Source organism: Dama dama, chromosome 29, assembly GCF_033118175.1.
Source record: "Dama dama isolate Ldn47 chromosome 29, ASM3311817v1, whole genome shotgun sequence".
Lineage (NCBI taxonomy): Eukaryota > Metazoa > Chordata > Mammalia > Artiodactyla > Cervidae > Dama > Dama dama.
This window is the reverse complement of record NC_083709.1, coordinates 55,977,895-55,998,127: the sequence shown is the minus strand read 5'-3', so window position 1 is coordinate 55,998,127 and position 20,233 is coordinate 55,977,895. Positions and strand designations below refer to the sequence as shown.

At 38.1% G+C, this 20,233-nt stretch overlaps 1 protein-coding gene across 1 annotated transcript in view; it reads right to left on the bottom strand.

Annotated features, from left to right (window-relative positions):
• TMC1 (transmembrane channel like 1) overlaps positions 1-20,233 on the bottom strand; it is a 364,253-nt gene that overhangs the window by 328,139 nt on the left and 15,881 nt on the right. The gene's annotated exons all lie outside the window — the stretch shown is intronic.

Genomic DNA, 20,233 nt, shown 5'->3' with positions numbered 1-20,233 from the left:
CCAACCCAAGCTATGCAGAACTGCAGTTAATGGTTAACAAGAAGAGACTGTGTCAGCCCAAGTCAAAGGTATAATTGACTTAAGTAAAACAAAGAGCTTCTAACATGAGTGACAATGAAACTTCATATTCAAATGAGATGAGAAGCCAGTACATGTTTTATCATGTGCATCAGAGATGGTTTAATTAGAAATAACTATAATAGTTTCAGCTGAGGAAAGGATACTTTATTTTACCTTCTCATCTCTAATAGTATGAAATTAATTTTTTGACATGGTGATTAAGTATAAATTGCCACCTTTCAGGAAAATAATGGTCACAATGAAGTAATCTTTTGCAAATCAGGAACTGGAGCATTGCAGTGATAGTTTAATTATCAAAGTGTATTTACTGACTGCCTCTTAACCAACTGACTAAGAAAACACTCAGAGTGATTTTGAATACATTTGTTAAGCTTAGATATGACTTGACATCCTTCATCTTTAATTGTAATACATTAGAAATAGCTTAAATGTCCATCAGGAAAGGAATATATTTATGAAACAATGGGATATCTATCTATCTATCTATCTATCTATATATACACACACACACACAGTGGAATACATATACAATGGGATATGACATAAAAAAGATTATCCTAAATTAACAGTTTTTGTTGGAAAAGATGTCTATGCTCTATTAAAGAGATTTTTTTTTTTAAGGCAGTTTGTAAAACAGCACTTATAGCTTGATCTATTCAGGGTCATACAAATTAGGATACCAACCAAAATTCTTCGAATAACTATTTCTGGACAACCACAATTTGGGTCATTTGATTTTTGCTGTCTTTTCATTTAACCTATTGCTTGAATTTTTTTTTTTTTTTTTTACAGTGGGAAAGTATTGGGTATTAGTTTGTGTGATACTGTGCGTGCTAAGTTGCTCAGTCACATCCAACTCTGCAACTCCATGGACTTTAGCCTGCCAGGCTCCTCTGTCCATAGGATTCTCCAGGCAAGAATACTGGAATGGGTTGCCATTTTCTTCCCCAGGGGATCTTCCCAACCCAGGGATCAAACCTGTGTCTTATATCTCCTGTATTGGCAAGTGGATTCGTTACCACTAGCACCACCTAAAATAAACAAACATGAAAAATGAGCAAAAATTTTATGATTAACAAGGAAGTTTGATGATGGAGTCAAGATGACTTCATTTATTTTTTAACCACTTTCTTGAAGTAATTGCATATTTTTAAAAGCTGTACATATTTAATGTACACAACTTTCTGTGACTGGCAAGATAGTGTTGGCAAGATTTAGTTGTGAGGTACTGGGCAGGACATGTCACCTCTCCGTCTCAGTTCCTTTATTTATTTATAGGATGAGTGAGCTTCTGAGAAGCATTTATGTGTTATCCAGATACCCAGGCCTAGAAAACTTGAAAATGCTTACATTGTGCGGTCCAAGAGAGACTCAGGTATGACATTTATAGCCTCCTATCACTGTAGATGTCCTTTTCATTATAGAGGACTGGAATGCAAAAGTAGGAAGTCAAGAAACACCTGAAGTAACAGGCAAATTTGGCCTTGGAATACAGAATGAAGCAGGGCAAAGGCTAAGAGAGTTCTGCCAAGAGAAAGCACTGGTCATAGCAAACACCTTCTTCCAACAACACAAGAGAAGACTCTACACATGGACATCACCAGATGGTCAACACCAAAATCAGATTGATTATATTCTTTGCAGATAAAGATGGAGAAGCTCTATACAGTCAGCAAAAACAAGACCTGGAGCTGACTGTGGCTCAGATCATGAACTCCTTATTGCCAAATTCAGACTTAAATTGAAGAAAGTAGGGAAAACCATTACAGTATTCAGGTATGACCTACATAAAATCCCTAATGATTATACAGTGGAAGTGAGAAATAGATTTAAGGGACTAGATCTGACAGACAGAGAGCCTGATGAACTATGGACGGAGGTTTGTGACATTGTACAGGAGACAGGGAGCAAGACCATCCCCAAGAAAAAGAAATACAAAAACGCAAAATGGCTGTCTGAGGAGGCTTTACAAATAGCTGTGAAAAGAAGAGAAGCAAAGAGCAAAGGAGAAAAGGAAAGATATACCCATTTGATGGCAGAGTTTCAAAGAAGAGCAAGGAGAGATAAGAAAACCTTCTTGAGTGATCAATGCAAAGAAATAGAGGAAAATAATAGAACAGGAAAGATCAGAGATCTCTTCAATAAGATTAGAGATATCAAGGGAACATTTCATGCAAAGATGGGCTCAATAATGGACAGAAAGGGTATGGACCTAACAGAAGCAGAGGAATTGAAGAAGAGGTGGCAAGAGTACATGGTAGAACTGTACAAAAAAGATCTTCATGACCCAGATAACCACGATGGTGTAATCACTCACCTAGAGCCAGACATCTTGGAATGTGAAGTCAAGTGGTCCTTAGGAAGCATCACTATGAACAAAGCTAGTGGAGGTGATGGAATTCCAGTTGAGCTATTTCAAATCCTAAAAGATGATGCTGCACTCAATATGCTAGCAAATTTGGAAAACTCAGCAGTGGCCACAGGACTGGAAAAGGTCAGTTTCCATTCCAATCCCTAAGAAAGGCAATGCCAAAGAATGTTCAAACTACTGCACAATTGCACTCATCCCACACACTAGCAAAGTAATGCTCAAAATTCTCCAAGCCAGACTTCAATACGTGAAACTTGAACTTCCAGATGTTCAAGCTGGTTTTAGAAAAGGCAGCGAAACCAGAGAGCAAATTGCCAACATCTGCTGGATCACTGAAAAAGCAAGAGAGTTCCAGAAAAACATCTATTTCTGCTTTATTGACTATGCCAAAGCCTTTGACAGTGTGGATCACAATAAACTGTGGAAAATTCTGAAAGAGATGGGAGTACCAGACCACCTGACCTGCCTTCAGAGAAACCTGTGTGCAGGTCAGGAAGCATTTAGAACAGTTAGAATTGGACATGGAACAACAGACTGGTTCCCAATAGGAAAAGGAGTACATCAAGGCTGTATATTGTCACCCTGCTTATTTAACTTACATGCAGAGTACATCATGAGAAACGCTGGGCTGGAAGAAGTACAAGCTGGAATCAAGATTGCTGGGAGAAATATCAATAACCTCAGAGATGCAGATGACACCACCTTTATGGCAGAAAATGAAGAACTAGAGCCTCGTGATGAAAGTGAAAGAGGAGAGTGAAAAAGTTGGCTTAAAGCTCAACATTCAGAAAACTAAGATCATGGCATCTGGTCCCATCACTTCATGGGAAATAGATGGGGAAACAATGGAAACAGTGACAGACTTCATTTGGGGGGCTCCAAAATCACTGCAGATGGTGACTGCAGCCATGAAATTAAAAGACGCTTACTCCTTGGAAGAAAAGTTATAACCAACCTAGAGAACATAATTAAAAGCAGAGACATTACTTTGCCAACAAAGGTCCATCTAGTCAAGGCTATGGTTTTTCTAGTAGTCATATATGGATGTGAGAGTTGGACTATAAAGAAAGCTGAGCGCAAAAGAATTGATGCTTTTGAATTGTGGTGTTGGAGAAGACTCTTGAGAGTCCCTTGGACTGCAAGGAGATCCAACCAGTCCATCCTGAAGGAAATCAGCCTTGAATGTTCATTGGAAGGACTGATGTTGAAGCTGAAACTCCAATACTTTGGCCACCTGATGCAAAGTGCTGACTCATTTGAAAAGACCCTGATGCTGGGAACGACTGAAGGCAGGAGGAGAAGGGGATGACAGAGGATGAGATGGTTGGATGACATCACCAACTTGATGGACATGAGTTTGAGCAAACTCTGGGAGTTGGTGATGGACAGGGAGGTCTGGCGTGCTGCAGTCCATGGGGTCGCTAAGAGTCGGACACAATTGAGTGACTGAATTGAACTGAACTGAACTGATCACTATAGAGGTTATGCTGGAAAATAAAGGTCTGAATTGAATTCCATACTGTATGATGAGGAGAGAACATAAACTTACAGAATGGGTGAAGGAAAATACTCGGTAAAAAGTAATTTAAAAAACACTAACACTTATAATCTATTGAGAAGCTACCATGTACTTCACATAAACTATCACCCCAAACTTTCATTACAACCCACAACCTCAGCACTTCAGTTGATGCTACACTGCCTCCCTGACAAGCCAGGTCAGAGCAGTAAGAGGAGGGCTTTGTGCATCACATCACAGAAGGTGGTGGAGAAGAAAATAATAAAGGTAAAGTTATTCCTGTTAAGTGGTGCTCCGGAGTTTAGGGGGATGGAGACTATGAAAAGCCACTGGATATGGTGTTTAAGGGCTTCTCTCACGACTCAGTGGTAAAATATTTGCCTGCAGTGCAGGAGACACAGGAGATGCAGGTTCAATCCCTGGTAGGGAAGATTCCCTGGAAGAGGAAATGGCAATCCACTCCAGTATTCTTGCTGGGAAATCATCCCAGTTCATGGGGTCAATAAGAGTTGGAACTGAGCAACCAAACACACATATATGGTGTTTAAGACATTTTCAAAATCCTTTCAGAGTTGTATTCTCCCTCCTGTCATGTTACTATAAAATCTGTACCCTACTTGGTTAACTGAATTTAATTACTAGGACTAAACTGAGTCTACAGTAAGTGTACTATTCTCTGGAAGTAAATGATTTACCTGTATGAGATATAGGAAATTTTCCAGGAAGATGAGTTGCTACTTAACAAATGCCTTCAGCTTATCAGAGCAGTGGTAATCATTTATTGACACATATTAACTCATACTGCAATTAGCCCAATCTATAAAGTCTATAAATAAGCTTCATAAGCCATTCCTCATTCTTTTCCTCTCTCCAATCCCTACCTTCTTGCCTGAAGCTGTTACAGAAAGCTATTACAGGTAGTCTGCAGAAAGGTACAGGTAAATTAATCAACCACTGCAAAAGGGATGTGATTCTGGCATGTTTCCCTGAAGTAAGACTAGCTCTGAACTGCTTTATGTCTTGAGGAAGTTTGTATTCATGCACTTGTAAACCTAGTATCGTTACTTACCTTCAAGGGTTTGTTTTTGTTGTTGTTCAGTCGCTAAGTTATGTTCAACTCTTTTTGTGATCCCAGGGACTGTAGCTCACCAGGCTCCTCTATCCATGGGATTTCTCCAACAAGAATACTGGAACGGTTGCCATTTCCTTCTCCAGGGGATTTTCCCAACCCAGGGATTAAACCCGTGTCTCCTTGGCAGGCAAATTCTTTACCACTGAACTACCTGGGAAGCATTCCCATTTCCCTTCTTTTCTCTTGTCTATAATATACGTGAATTTCTGATGACACTCATTCCATTAGATGAGTCTTAAAACTGTAACATCTTCCACTTCTGTGTACAAGCTAATTACCACATTTTTTTCTCAAAGTGTAATTCACTGACATTGTGTTCTAGATCAGCACTGGCCAAAAGAAATAAAATACAAACCACATATGCAATTTAAAATTTTCTAGTTACTACACTAAAAAAAAATGAAAAGAAAAACGTAAAATAAATTTTCATAGTATATTTTATTTACCCAATATATCTAAAATACTGTCACTTTAACATTGAATCAATCTTTTTTTTTAATGCTAAGGGAATATTTTATATTTCGTGTACTAAGTTTTCAAAATCCAGGGTATATTTTATACTTAGAACACATTTTGTGAGGTCGATAGCCACATGTGGCTAGAGGCCACCATATTGGGGAGCACAACTCTAGATCCTGAATGAAGATATTAAATGAGATGAGACTTTTAGCTGAGTCCTCTATTAAGGTCTTAATTTCCTCACCACCACCACCACCCAATTTAGAAATACAGTTCTTTCTCAGGTCTATCTTCCCAACTGATTAGGAGCTATGTCTTAAACACTTCTGCAGTCTCTCTCCCACCTTCCACTCTCCATTATCTCCAAATCCTTCATTTCATACATGGGAAATGGTGCCCAAGGAGGCTGTCAATTGGTCAAAGGTCAAATAGTGGGTAGGATCAAATTCAGCATTACTGATGACAAGACTAGAGCTCTTCTGACTTCCTTCAGCATCCAACCATGTCCCTTCCCCTTATTTCTACTTTAGAACTCAGTCACTCTTCTACTCACCAAGAGAAAAGTTGATCTTATTTACCCTTCCTTTCAAACATTAAATTTAGAGACCAAAACTAAACTGACCCTCCAAGCACAACAGATGGATTTAGAGATTTCCCACTGGTACCTGAGAACTGGCAATTTCTGTTTCAGGTTCTTTAAACACAAACTCATTACACTTCCCACCAAGGAAGGGAGGAATTGTTATTCACTAGCCAACTTTCTACTAAGCATTCATTTTCACTCAGAAGACTAGATTAGATTCCAAAATGCTATTATGGTAACTTCTCCCTGTGCCACTAGAAAATTTTTAATGTTGTTTATTTGTGGTTTGAGATTTTTCTGCAATGAATACATGCATTATTTTGTGCAACCAAATGATATATGTTAATAACAGATGAATCTCCCTAGTACCTTTTATAAAGAAATGGTCTGATCATGCAGTCTTGGTTTAATTTTCCCAGATCTACAACTTTAAAAAAAAAAATCATTTCAGATTTCTAATCATCTAAATACTTTCCAAGGATATAAATGGAGACAGAATGCAGTTTGAGGCCCTACTGTATAAAGATCACTTATCAGTATAAAATGACTTAATATCCACTTAGAAGTCTATCAGTGTAGAACATGACAACACTTGATCCCTTCAGCGAGGCTCAGGGTAACCATTTTGTTGGCTTCTCCTTCTCTCAGCCACCAAAAACAAAGAAAGAGCAAAACAAAATAGGTTACAGCCAACTCCTAATATTGCACAACTAAAAAATTGAAAAACAGCATATTTTATGCACTTTTATGTCTCAGGTAATTTTAAAACCTTTTACTGATCATTTTCAATAGACAAAAAAGTAAGATACCCACACATATCAACCTGTCTTGAATGATTTATACTTTAGCTTTCAACATACAGTGTGAAGGTGGGGAAAGGAGAAAACCTTGTATTTTCCTAAAATCTTCATATTCACATACCATGCTCCAAGAAATTAAAGTCTGCATGTCTGTAGATAGTATATATAATTTGTAATTTTTTTGGTTCAGATGTACTATTTGGTATAAATGTGGAACAAAATGAACAGCTACATTAAAATAGCTATATTACTGTTTCAATTAAACTAAATTCCATAACATTTTAGGTTCACCAAAGGAGTTTACAATTAAAAGGAATAAAGGAGTAAATGTCTTTGCAAGTCAAGTTAAAAGACCAGGTTTTTAGTTTTGTATATCTAGATGTGCATTTTATTTCTCCTACGGTAGGGACAGACCTGTAGTTTAGAAGATGCAACAAAGATATCAAAAAACATCCTTACTAACAATGGAATCTAACCACTCTAATGGCAGAAAGCAAAGAGAAGCTGAAGAGCCTCTTGATGAGGGTGAAAGAGCAAAGTAAAAAAGCAGATTTAAAGTTCAACATTCAAAAAACTAAGATCATGGCATCCAGTCCCATCATTTCATTGCAAATAGATGGGGAAAAAGTGGAAACAGTGACAGACTTTATTTTGGGGGGTTCCAAAATCACTGCAGATGGTGATCACAGCCATGAAATTAAAAGATGCTTACTCCTTGGAAGGAAGGCTATACCAACCTAGATAGCATATTAAAAAGCAGAGACCTCACTTTGCCAACAAACGTCTGTATAGTTAAAGCTATGGTTTTTCCAGTAGTCATGTATGGATGTGAGAGTTGGACTATAAAGAAGGCTGAGCACCGAAGAATTGATGTTTTCTGACTGTGGTGCTGGAGAAGACTTTTGAGAGTCCCTTGGATAGCAAGGAAATCAAACCAGTCAATCCTAAAGGAAATCACCCCTCAATATTCAATGGAAGGACTGATGCTGAAGTTGAAGCTCCAATTCTTTGGCCACCTGATGCAAAGAGCTGACTCATTGGAAAAGACCCTGATACTGGGAAAGATTGAGGGCAGGAGGAAAATGGGGTGACAGAGGATGAGATGGTTGGTTGGTATTACCAACTCAATGGACGAGAGCTTGAGCAAATTCCAGGAGATAGTGAAGGACAGAGAAGCCTGGCATGCTGCAGTTCATGGGGTTGCCAAGAGTGGGACATGACTTAGTGACAGAACAACAATGTAATCAATGCCAGTTCTCAGTAAACTGGTGTTTACAGATATAGATTTTTATCTTTCTTGGGGGCAGGGGAAGGGGCTGGGGAAACAGTGGAACTGAGGATTTGCAAATAAACTTAAGAACTTAAGTGTTTTTTAAAATAAACCTTGAGATCACCCAGTCCAACCTCCTTCTGTGTTCTTTACCACTAATGCCATCTGGGAAGCCCCCTTCATTCTAGAGGAGATAGTAAGCTTTTTGATTTCAGAGCAGAGTTCTTGCTATATCATACAGTATTCTCCACTTTGCTAAGAGGTAGAACCCCTAGAAGTCAATGTTTTTTGTGGAAACCTATTAAAATGCTGATACAGTTATGTCTGCCCTGGGAAGCAAAACTTTGTTAGAAATATAATTCTATTATATTTATATGTTATATTCAACCTCAACTATGTCCAAGGGGGGAAATATTAAACTAAACTGTTGCCTACTCATTTGATTTCCTGCACTCAATGCAGCAAATAAGCAGTATTAGATGGCAAATATTGAAGAAAAATTTAAAGAATATTAACTTAAATGCAGAATTCCAAGTTTATTATCCTTTTTTCTAAAGCTGAGACTATACAAATATCTAATCACTACATTATGTACCTGAAACTAATATAACATGTCAATTAAATTCAAGTTAAAAAAAGAAAAAAAAAAGATGAGACCAGCATCCTTTCATGTCAGCCATGGTGCATCCGTACTCCGTTAGAGTCTATTTCAGTTTTCTGAAATTCTAAGCTGGTTCTCATTTGGTATAAAAGAGATAAAACATTTGAATGGTTACTTTTGTTTTCAACCCACTGTGTTAAAAGTATGTGGTTACTGTATGTTCCTTTTGTTCTTTAAAAGATTTTACTTAAAAATGTTTTGCAACTATAAGGTATCTTTTAACATTAGGGGGAAATTACCACTATAAAATTAAATTTGAATACTCCTCAATTAAAAGACATTTGTATGTGGGAAGTGACTATTAAAGAGACTGAGTGGACATATTGACTCCTCTTGATTTCAAAAATACTCTGTATGTATGAGAATTGTCTATGATATAATTCTGAGTAGAAAAAAATGCTGCAGATTTCATTTCACATGTAAAATTTTTTTTTAAACAGAGAATTCTGGAACAAAATAAAAGTTAACACAAATTACTGCAGGTGATAAGGAAAGAATTTTCAGTTTTTATTTTCTAGACTTCCATATTATTTAAGCATTTTGTGTGCCATATAAAGTGTCATATAAAACATTATTTACAAATAAAAAATTACACCAAATCAGCAGAGTGAATATTTGAAAAGCTGTTGTTTGGTATTCATACTGTTCATGGGGTTCTCAAGGCAAGAGATAAAAAAGCTTTCCTCAGCAATCAATGCAAAGAAATAGAGGAAAACAATAGAATGGGAAAGACTAGAGATCTCTTCAAGAGAATTAGAGATACCAAGGGAACATTTCATGAAAAGATGGGTTCGATAAAGGACAGAAATGGTATGGACCTAACAGAAGCAGAAGATACTAAGAAGAGGTGGCAAGAAAACACAGAACTGTACAAAAAAGATCTTCATGACCCAGATAATCACGATGGTGTGATCACTCACCTACAGCCAGACATCCTGGAATGTGAAGTCAAGTGGGCCTTAGAAAGCATCACTACAAACAAAGCTAGTGAAGGTGATGAATTCCAGTTGAGTTATTTCAAATCCTGAAAGATGATGCTGTGAAAGTGCTGCACTCAATATGCAAGCAAATTTGGAAAACTCAGCAGTGGCCACAGGACTGGAAAAGGTCAGTTTTCATTCCAATCCCAAAAAAAGGCAATTCCAAAGAATGCTCAAACTACCACACAATTGCACTCATCTCACACGCTAGTAAAGTAATACTAAAAATTCTCCAAGCCAGACTTCAGCAATACATGAACCGTGAACTTCCAGATGTTCAAGCTGGATTTAGAAAAGGCAGAGGAACCAGAGATCAAATTGCCAACATCCACTGGATCATCAAAAAAAGCAAAAGAGTTCCAGAAAAACATCTATTTCTGCTTTATTGACTACACCAAAGCCTTTGACTGTGTGGATCACAATAAACTGTGGAAAATTCTGAAAGAGATGGGAATACCAGACCACCTGACCTGTCTCTTGAGAAACCTACATGCAGGTCAGGAAGCAACAGTTAGAACTGGACATGGAGCAACAGACTGGTTCCAAATAGGAAAAGGAGTACATTAAGGCTGTATATTGTCACCCTGCTTATTTAACATATGCAGAGTACCATGAGAAACGCTGGGCTGGAAGAAGCACAAGCTGGAATCAAGATTGCCAGGAGAAATATCAATAACCTCAGATATGCAGATGACAGCCCCCTTATGGCAGAAAGTGAAGAAGAACTGAAAAGCCTCTTGATGAAAGTGAAAGAGGAGAGTGAAAAAGTTGGCTTAAAACTCAACATTCACAAAACTAAGATCACGGCATCTGGTCCCATCACTTCATGGAAAATAGATGGGGAGACAGTGGAAACAGTGTCAGACTTTCTTTTTTGGGGCTCCAAAATCACTGCAGATGTTGATTGCAGCCATGAAATTAAAAGATTGCTTATTCCTTGGAAGGAAAGTTAGGACCAACCTAGATAGCATATTAAAAAACAGAGACATTACTTTGCCAACAAGGTCCGTCTAGTCAAGGCTGTGGTTTTACCGGTGGTCATGTACGAATGTGACAGTTGGACTGTGAAGAAAGCTGAGCACCGAAGAATTGATAGTTTTGAACTGTGGTGTTGGAGAAGAGCTCTTGAGAGACCCTTGGACTGCAAGCAGATCCAACCGGTCCATCCTAAAGGAGATCAGTCCTGGGTGTTCATTGGAAGGACTGATACTGAAGCTGAAACTTCAATACTTTGGCCACCTCATGCGAAGAGTTCACTCATTGGAAAAGACCCTAATGCTGGGAGGGATTGGGGGTCAGGAGGAGAAGGGAACAACAGAGGATGAGATGGCTAGATGGCATCACCGACTCAATGGACATGAGTTTGAGTAGACTCCGGGAGTTGGCAATGGACAGGGAGGCCTGGCATGCTGCAATTCATGGGGTCACAAAGAGTCGGACACGACTGAGTGACTCAACTGAACTGAACTGTTTGGCATTCTACTCTTGGATTACTGTCTGTTAGGGGAAGCACACTGATTGAAACCTTCCACCCTGGCCAGGCACCATAGTAACCATATGCATAAAATTGTTTTATGATAGGAGGTCCTGGTAAGTAACGCGTAATAATAAGCCTCCACCAACTGGAAGAGTTTGGGAAAGGTCAAAAGGAGACACCACAGGTCCGACCAGCTCCCAGAATCCTCTCTAGCATCTGTCTTGGCTGAACAAGGCCTGCACCACCAGGAAGGACTCTGAGTCAGAATGATTGGCTAAAGACAACTGGAAACTAATCCCATCAACATAAAACCCAAGACTGCCGAGCCAAGTGGCAGAGCAGTTCTCCTGGGTTCCCTTACCCTCCTGCTCTCCACCTGGGCACCCTTTCCCAATAAAGTCTCTGGCTTTGTCAGCACATGTGTCTCCTCGGACAATTCATTTCCGAGTGTTAGACAAGAGCCGAATTTTGGGCCCTGGAAGGGGTCCCCATTCCTGCAACACTTTCATAATCAAACCTTTGCTTTTCACAGGGTAGATCCTCAATAAGTACTTTTGAGATTGAACACTGGATTGTCTTTTTTTTTTTTTTTTTTGCCTATAGAAATAGCAGTTTTAGATGTTCAACCTAATTGTAGCTGCTCAGTGAATAAATGGCAATGCTGAAAAGAACAGTTTAAAATGTAGGACTTGGATTAGTGATGGCTCTGAATCCTAAAAGCATCACCTAAAATATCAAATGTCATAACTCAAAGTAAGGACAAATTTGTGAACAAGCTAGAGAGCCTCTTAAAACTCCAGAATATAAATTTCCAGTTGATCTCGCTAGCTTCCAAATTTATAAATGAAGAGATTTTCAAAGTCTCTATCAGCCAAAGGATTCTAAATCTAGGCCAAACAACTGATTACAACAAAAAGAGTGCCAGTTAAATACATTTTCTTTCCTTTTTTACCGAACAAATAAGAGAACCTAGATAAATTTGTAATATTATCATTTTTTCAGAATGTGAATCCAATAATGTTCTTAAAGAACAGATATATTTTCAAGGCAAGTTGTAAATTCTCTTCCTTGTAGCCCTTCAGAAAGTAAGACAAAAGTGACTTTGTGTGGCTATACAACTTGGGTCCAGTTCTGTTTAGAAGTTAGTGGGAGAGATAATTGGTACTCTGAGGCTATAGCTGCTTAATGTGCAGTAAGGAAACTCTTATGCATCCATGCTGGTTTTTCCCTTACAAACAAGCATTTTTAAGTCAGAGAGTAAGGGTCAACTTGAGCCAGGCTACATGCAGCCATTTCCATTATCATCAATTCTCATAATTAAACTGGAAAGAACATTTCAGTAAAAATCTTTTTAAATAAATTAAAAATAATAAAACTGGGCTAATAAAAAAATTGGAAAGAACACTGGAAATGTAACATCTCAAAAGTATTATGCAACTGGGTAGAGTAAAAGGTAAGAAGGGTTCCTTGGGAAACTTAAGAAGTGCTGGACTGAACGTCCCTGGCAGTCCAGTGGTTAAGACACTGCGCTTCCCACCGCAGGAGCCATGGTTAGGGAACTAAGATCCCACACGCCGCAAGGGGCAGCTAAAAAAAAAAGTCCTGGATTTTTCTACCATTTCTGGTGTGTAAATATAGTACTAGGAAGAAGTAAATATAAACACATAAGATATTCTAGTCCTGGTTTATTGGTATAACAGGTTGACCTCTACAAAAATGCTCATTAGGAATGTCATAATAATAATCATAGACATAATAGCTGTTTACAATTATAATTACAGGTTGGACCAATGCAACTTTCAGACAAACAAAGATTTTGGAGCAGCATGATCCTCTCCACAAGCAGACAGAATACGCATACGCATTTGTGTGTTCAATTGTTCAAATTGTTTGGGAACTTTGTTTTCAAAAGGCAATTTCAAGATCTAAAACTGTTTTACTCCATTAAAAAAATATATATGTTTGAGAGACTAGCTAGAGAGTTACCCACTAATTCATGTAGCAATTATTTCTCTAAGCATTTACTGAGTGCCTGGTACTGTGGCAAGCATTGGGATACGAAATGGAAAAGCAAACATGGTTTGAGGACTCTACCAGTTCACATAAAAATATTCATTAATATAATGCATTATGTACGGTGAATAAATAACATACTGTCAAAAGTAATTTTCTATAAAAAAACAAAAAAGCGATTTTCTGCCTCTGGTTTAGCAGAAGGTGCTAAACCACAAAAATTTACAATTCTGTGTGCAAACGAAAGTTCATAATTTCTTCAGTATGACTGTGGAAATATACATATATTTTGGCCCTTGAAAGAGAGAAGTGTCATCATAATTTTTAACTACTGTTTATTGAGTACCATTATTGGACCTGTGTTTACTATTAACTCTGGATCTTCAAAACAACCTTGAAAGTAGGTATTATTTACATTTTATGGATGATTTATGTTAAGAATCCCCTCTCAAGATAAGCCCATGATATTCTAAACAATTAGCAGTTCCAGGGCAGCAGCTGCAGCTCATTTAAAAAGATGAAACAATAGTGACCACTTACTGAACATTAACTCTCTCCTTGTACAGTTCCAGGTCCTTCACATTTATTGGTTCATTTCATTCACAATACTTCAGGATACATAATAATGTCCACATATTATAGATGTAGCAACTGAGTCTCAGAGAGGCTCAGCAATGTGCCCTAAATCATACAGTCAGTGAATGACCACCCAGCAAGGTTATCAAACCTGGGGCTTCTGACCTTCAAACACTTACTCTCTTCTCTCTAACATATCCCCACGCCCCACTGACATTCATTTCTCCAGGCCTCCTTTCACGCCCTGCCCTCTGAGTGAAATGGCCTCCTCTGCCTAATTCCCTCTCACTCTCCAAGGTCAAATGCAGACACTACCTTTTCCGTCCCAACCACCCCAGGCGAAATTTGTAATCACAGCACAGGTTTTTGCTAGTAGTCTAGCACTTATCACAGCTTATTGTAATTATTTGTATTTCTCTCCCAGGGAGGTTAAGAAGACCTTGAGGGCAAAAAATTGTTTATTATTCATTTTTGAGTTTCCAACACATAGTAATCAGCTTGGCACATAGACTGACACCCTAAATTAATTGGTGGCAGGCCCAATAACTCACTCAAGCACACCGTCAATTAAAAGAACCTCTTAAAAAGTGAAAAAAACAATCCTCCTGCCTCTATAAACTATTTTTTTGCATGTTTTTATTTGCTTGTTTAAAAGATCCTCAAAGGAGTAAATGCTACCACCTGCCAATCTCTATTTGCGATTCTCCTAACAGATCATTCTAGCCCATTTCTGCATGTTTCTGTCCTCTGAGAAAACTGTGCCTTCTCCTAGTTCAGAAAACACAAAACAGAATTTTCACAAAATCTGTCTTAATTTTGCCTGTTTCTTGGATAACTAAGCTGGGCATGGCACAGAATTTCTCTCTGGATTCTCATCACAGTGATATGCTTTTTTCTTGCCAATGAGAAATATGATGACCACAAGGGAGTCTCTGGTGCCAGAAGGAAGAATCACACTGAAAAATGGCGCATGGCTTAGCCCTTTAAACACAGCAAATGCATTTTTACTCACCAATGCTCATTTCCCTGTAAGGAGACAGTAAATGTTTTGATTCCTGTTTAACAGATTGGAAAACAAAGATATAGAAAGAGTGAATTATTTGGCCTAAATCCTATTGTTCTAGAGTTTGGAATTTAATCCAAAAGTTTTCACCTTCCAGCCTGCAGTCAAACCCAAGGGCAAATTTTCAGAAAATGGATTGTAACTATATTATTTTCTTTGTCAAGACAATCAGGTCATCTCTTTAAATAACTCCTTTCTGCTTTAAAAGTGATATTAATATACAAATATCCTAAAAGCCTATATGCAAAACAGGCTAATAAAAATATCTGGCTTTTTTTAAGGTCTATACTGAATAGAAATATCACAGATAATTGGCAGTGCTGTCTGGACAGAGAGTTGCAGCTTTGTGGTGTAAAAACATAGGCTGTATGTCTAAATTAGCTCAAGAAATTTCCCATTTCTGAGAGGGAGGGCGGGCTGACTGCCAGTTCTCTAAGAGAGAAAAACACACCCTCCTAGAACATGAATCATTACATAGCACATAAAGCAAGTGTGCACACACAAATGCATACACACAGAGGCATTTTAGATAATTGTGCAAGACTTTGCTTTCACCACATATATCAACATTCTATCAACCAAGACCAGGTTGTCCTTTCCTCATCCATGCTGTCAGAAAGGGTAGGCTATTTATCGGTAGCGTTGCTACATGAGAAGGCTCAAGATGTGCTGTAAACAGGGGTGCCAAACACACAGGACAGATGACTCAGAACTGATTTTAGAGTACATGCTGGTACGTTGAACTCAGTGCCCACAGCTGGTTATTTCTCAACCCTGTTTTATAAACAGATTGGCTGACCTTTGTGCCTAGACCTAGTTACCTTCTAAATCTCATACTTTAAGTGCAACATTCTTAGAGAAAGAATACCTAATCAGTGCTTTTAGCATAGGTGAACTAAGATGACCATTCTTCTCCGGAAATAAAGATTGAAATTTTGAACAACGACAGAGGTGAGTTCCCCAAGCTGAAACACAACACAAAACCAGGGGCAAAGTGACCTGCCAGAAACGAGAGTGGGCATTTGGATGGCTCCCATTCATGTCATAAATGAGTACAGTGTGTGTCCTTATTCTTTTTATTGTAAATACTCAAAAGTACTGACACATTACAATTAGCTGGATAGTTTACAATTGAAATGAGGCCAAAATAGTTCCAAAATCTAAGACTAAGGAAGCCAGATGTCCCAACATGCATCCCTAAAAAGCAAGTGTAAAGCACACAATCAAATATAGAAAGAAAACTTACAAGAATAATTGTGCTTTTTAACTGCCTTGAGACAACATATTTCTCACAACAATCAGTTCTACATTAGCTGTCAAAAAGAGTTACTAATTTGGCCCCAAAGTTTTTTTCCCTTCTATCAAAATTTCTAATTTCATCATAAATGTTATGGTATCACTGTCCAAAGGTCTCAGAATTTAATACATATTTTTAGAAAAATTAATAGAGCAGAATCTCAGCTTTCAAATTTCTTTTCTTTTAGTATTGGAAGAATATTTGTCCATCTAATACTACTTTTTAAAAACTTTTTTTTAATAAGGCATTTTTGGAAAGAATATTTTACACACTTTTTTCAAGCTAACTCTACCTCTTTTTAATAAAAACAAATCCAAAAATGTAAGTGCAAACAAAGAATCAAAAAATAAATCTGTTCCCTAAATTAAAAGCAAATTATTTTCTTGCATGGTGTATCAGTAAGCTCAAAATACACTTAAACTGATAAATAAAATGATCTATAATTGTCTTATCTTCAATATTACAAAGTCCTAGGATAAAACAATGAGAATGTCTGACACTAAAAGAGGTAGGTACTTCCAGCTAAATACACTGCAACACCCCTGAAGGGATAGGTAATGCGAACATTGTTCCTGTAGGATGCTTCTTAGAAGCAACCATAATGCGGGGTTTTTGAAGAGATATAGCAATTTTCTTTTGTGCTTTTGGTTGGTGATAGTGGTGATAGTTGCTTATGAAACCCATCAAATATGGTTATTTATTAACACAAAAGCCTTTAAAGTGTATGAAGTAAGGAAAGATAAAAAGTCAACTTAAAACTATAATATAAACTCTTCTATCACTGTTCTAAATAACTGTACAAAAAGTAAGATTTGACTTCAAAATCAAAAATCCTTTTCTCATTATTTCTATCCTCGTAAAGTTCTCACAAGTTATATGAAAAGGTACACAGAGAGATTAAAGTATTTTTGATAACTTGAAAGAATGTTCAAACCACCACACAATGGCACTCATCTCACACACTAGCAAAGTAATGCTCAAAATTCTCCAAGCCAGGCTTCAACAGTACTTGAACCGTGAACTTCCAGATGTTCAAGCTGGTTTTCGAAAAGGCAGAGGAACCAGAGATCAAATTACCAACTTCTGCTGGATCATTGAAAAAGCAAGAGAGTTCCAGAAAAACATCTACTTTTGCTTTATTGACAATGCCAAAGCCTTTGACAGTGTGGATCACAATAAACTGTGGAAGTCTTCAAAAGAGGAGAATACCAGACCACCTGACCTGCCTCCTGAGAAATCTGTATGCAGGTCAAGAAGCAACAGTTAGAACTGGACATGGAACAACAGACCGGTTCCAGATCGGGAAAGGAGTATGTCAAGGGTGAATATTGTCACCCTGCTTATTTAACTTACATGCAGAGTACATCATGAGAAATGCTGGGCTGGATGAAGCAGAAGCTGGAATCAAGATTGCTGGGAGAAATATCAATAACCTCAGATATACAGATGACACCATCCTTATGGCAGAAAAAGAAGCGGAACTGAGGAACCTCTTAATGAAAGTGCAAAAGGAGAGTGAAAAAGCTGGCTTAAAACGCAACATTCAAAAGACAAAGATCATAGCATCCAGTTCCTTCACGGCAAATAGACGGGGGAACAATGGAAACAGACTTTATTTTTTTGAGCCCCAAAATCACTGCATATGGTGACTGCAGCCATGAAATTAAAAGACACTTGCTCCTTGGAAGAAAAGTTATGACCATCCTAGAGAGCATTTTTAAAAAGCAGAGACATTACTTTGCCAACAAAGTTCCATCTAGTTAAAGCTATGGTTTTTCCAGTAGTCATGTATGGATGTGGAAGTTGGACCATAAAGAAAGTTGAGCGCCAAGGAATTGATGCTTTTGAACTGGAGTGTTGGAGAAGACTCTTGAGAGTCCCTTGGACTGCAAAGAGATCCAACCAGTCCATCCTAAAGGAAATCAGTCCTGAATATTCATTGGAAGGACTGATGCTGAAGCTGGAGCTCCAATATTTTGGCCACCTGATGGGAAGAACTGATTCATTGGAAAAGACCCTAATGCTGGAAGACTGAAGGCAGGAGGAGAAGGTGTTGACAGAGGATGAGATGGTTGGATGGCATCACCTATTCAATGAACATGAGTTTGAGTAAGCTCCAGCAGTTGGTGACGGACAGGGAAGCCAGGAGTGCTGCAGTCCATGGGGTTACAAAGAGTTGGACACAACTGAGCGACTGAACTGAACTAGGTTTGTCATAGCTTTTCTTCCAAAGAGCAAGAGTCCTTTAATTTCCTGGATGCAGTCACCATCTATGGTGATTTTGGAGCTCAAGCAAATAAAGTCTGTCACTGTTTCCACTTTTTCCTCATCTATTTGCCATGAAGTGATGGGACTGGATGCCATGATCTTAGTTTTTGCAATGGTGAGTTTTAAGCCAGCTTTTCCTCTTTCACCTTCATCAAGAGGCTCTTTAGTTCCTCTTTGCTTCCTGCCACTGGAGTGGTATTATCTGCATATCTAAGGTTGTTGATACGTCTCCAGGCAATCTTGATTTCAGTTTGTGCTTCATACAGCCCAGCATTTCTCACGATGTTCTCTGCATTTAAGTTAAATATGCAGGGTGACAATATACTGCCTTATATTCCTTTCCCAATTTTGAGCCAGTCCATTTTTCCTTGTCCGTTTCTAATTATTGCTTCCTCAGCTGCATATAGACTTCCCAGGAGACAGGTAAAGTGGTCTAGTATTCTCATCTCTTTAAGAATTTTCCATTTTGTTGTGATCCATACAGTAAAAGGCTCAGTCAATGAAGCAAAAGTAGATGTTTTTCTAGAATTCTCTTACTTTCTCTCTGATCCAAAGGATGTTGGCAATTTGATCTCTGGTTCCTCTGCCTTTTCTAAATCCCAGCTTGTACATCTGAAAATTCTCAGTTCACACACTGTTAAAGCCTAGCTTGAAGGATTTTGAGCATTACCTTGCTAGCATGTGAAATGAATGCAATTGTAAGGTAGTTTGAACATCCTTTGGCATCGCTTTTCTTTGGGATTGAAATGAACACTGACTTTTTCCAGTCCTGTGGGGATTGCTGAGATTTCCTAATTTGCTGGCATATTGAGTGCAGCACTTTAACAGCATCATCTTTTATGATTTGAAATTGCTCAGCTGGAATTCCATCACCACCATCAGCTTTGTTCGTAGTAATGTTTCCTAAGGCCCACTTGACTTCACACTCTTGGATGTCTGACTCTAGGTGAGTGACCACATCATATGATTAACTGGGTCTTTAAGATCTTTTCTCTACAGTTCTTCTGTATTCACGCCACTTCTTCTTAATCTCTTCTGCTTCTGTTAGGTGCTTGCCATTTCTGTCCTTTATTGTACCCATCTTCACTTGAAATATTCTCTTGGTACCTCCAATTTTATTGAAGAGATCTCTAGTCTTTCCCATTCTATTATTTTCCTCTATTTCTTTGCATTGTTCACGTAAGAGGCTACATTACATAGGACATGATTTACTGACCCCAGGGCCAATTTTAATCCCCAGGCCCCCAAGGTGTGATTTAAAGCCTTGCCCTTAATCACACCTATTATAGTTTGACTCCTAAAACCCTCAGGAAGACAATAATACCTCATCAGGCAAGACTTCCACAAGTTGAAAGATTATCTCCCAAAAGCTGATGGTAAAGGCCAGACCTCTCGTGGGGTAAAGTTAAATTATTTATTAAACAATCCTACATCTTCTCCCTTCGTGATTTTCATCATCTTTTTACTAGAGTACATCCTAGAGTACATCCTCAAGTAATGGTTCATAGATGTAAACTGCCACGTTAAATCTTTAGCGTTCTGAGATTTCACAATGGTATCTCTAAATACAGATCCTTTTAAAATTTATGTGATTTGCGTCTTATGAACTGTTCATTGTTTAAAATCTCCTTTTAGTTCTGAAGAAGTTATTTCTTTAGCAATTCCCTCCCTCTATTATGAGTA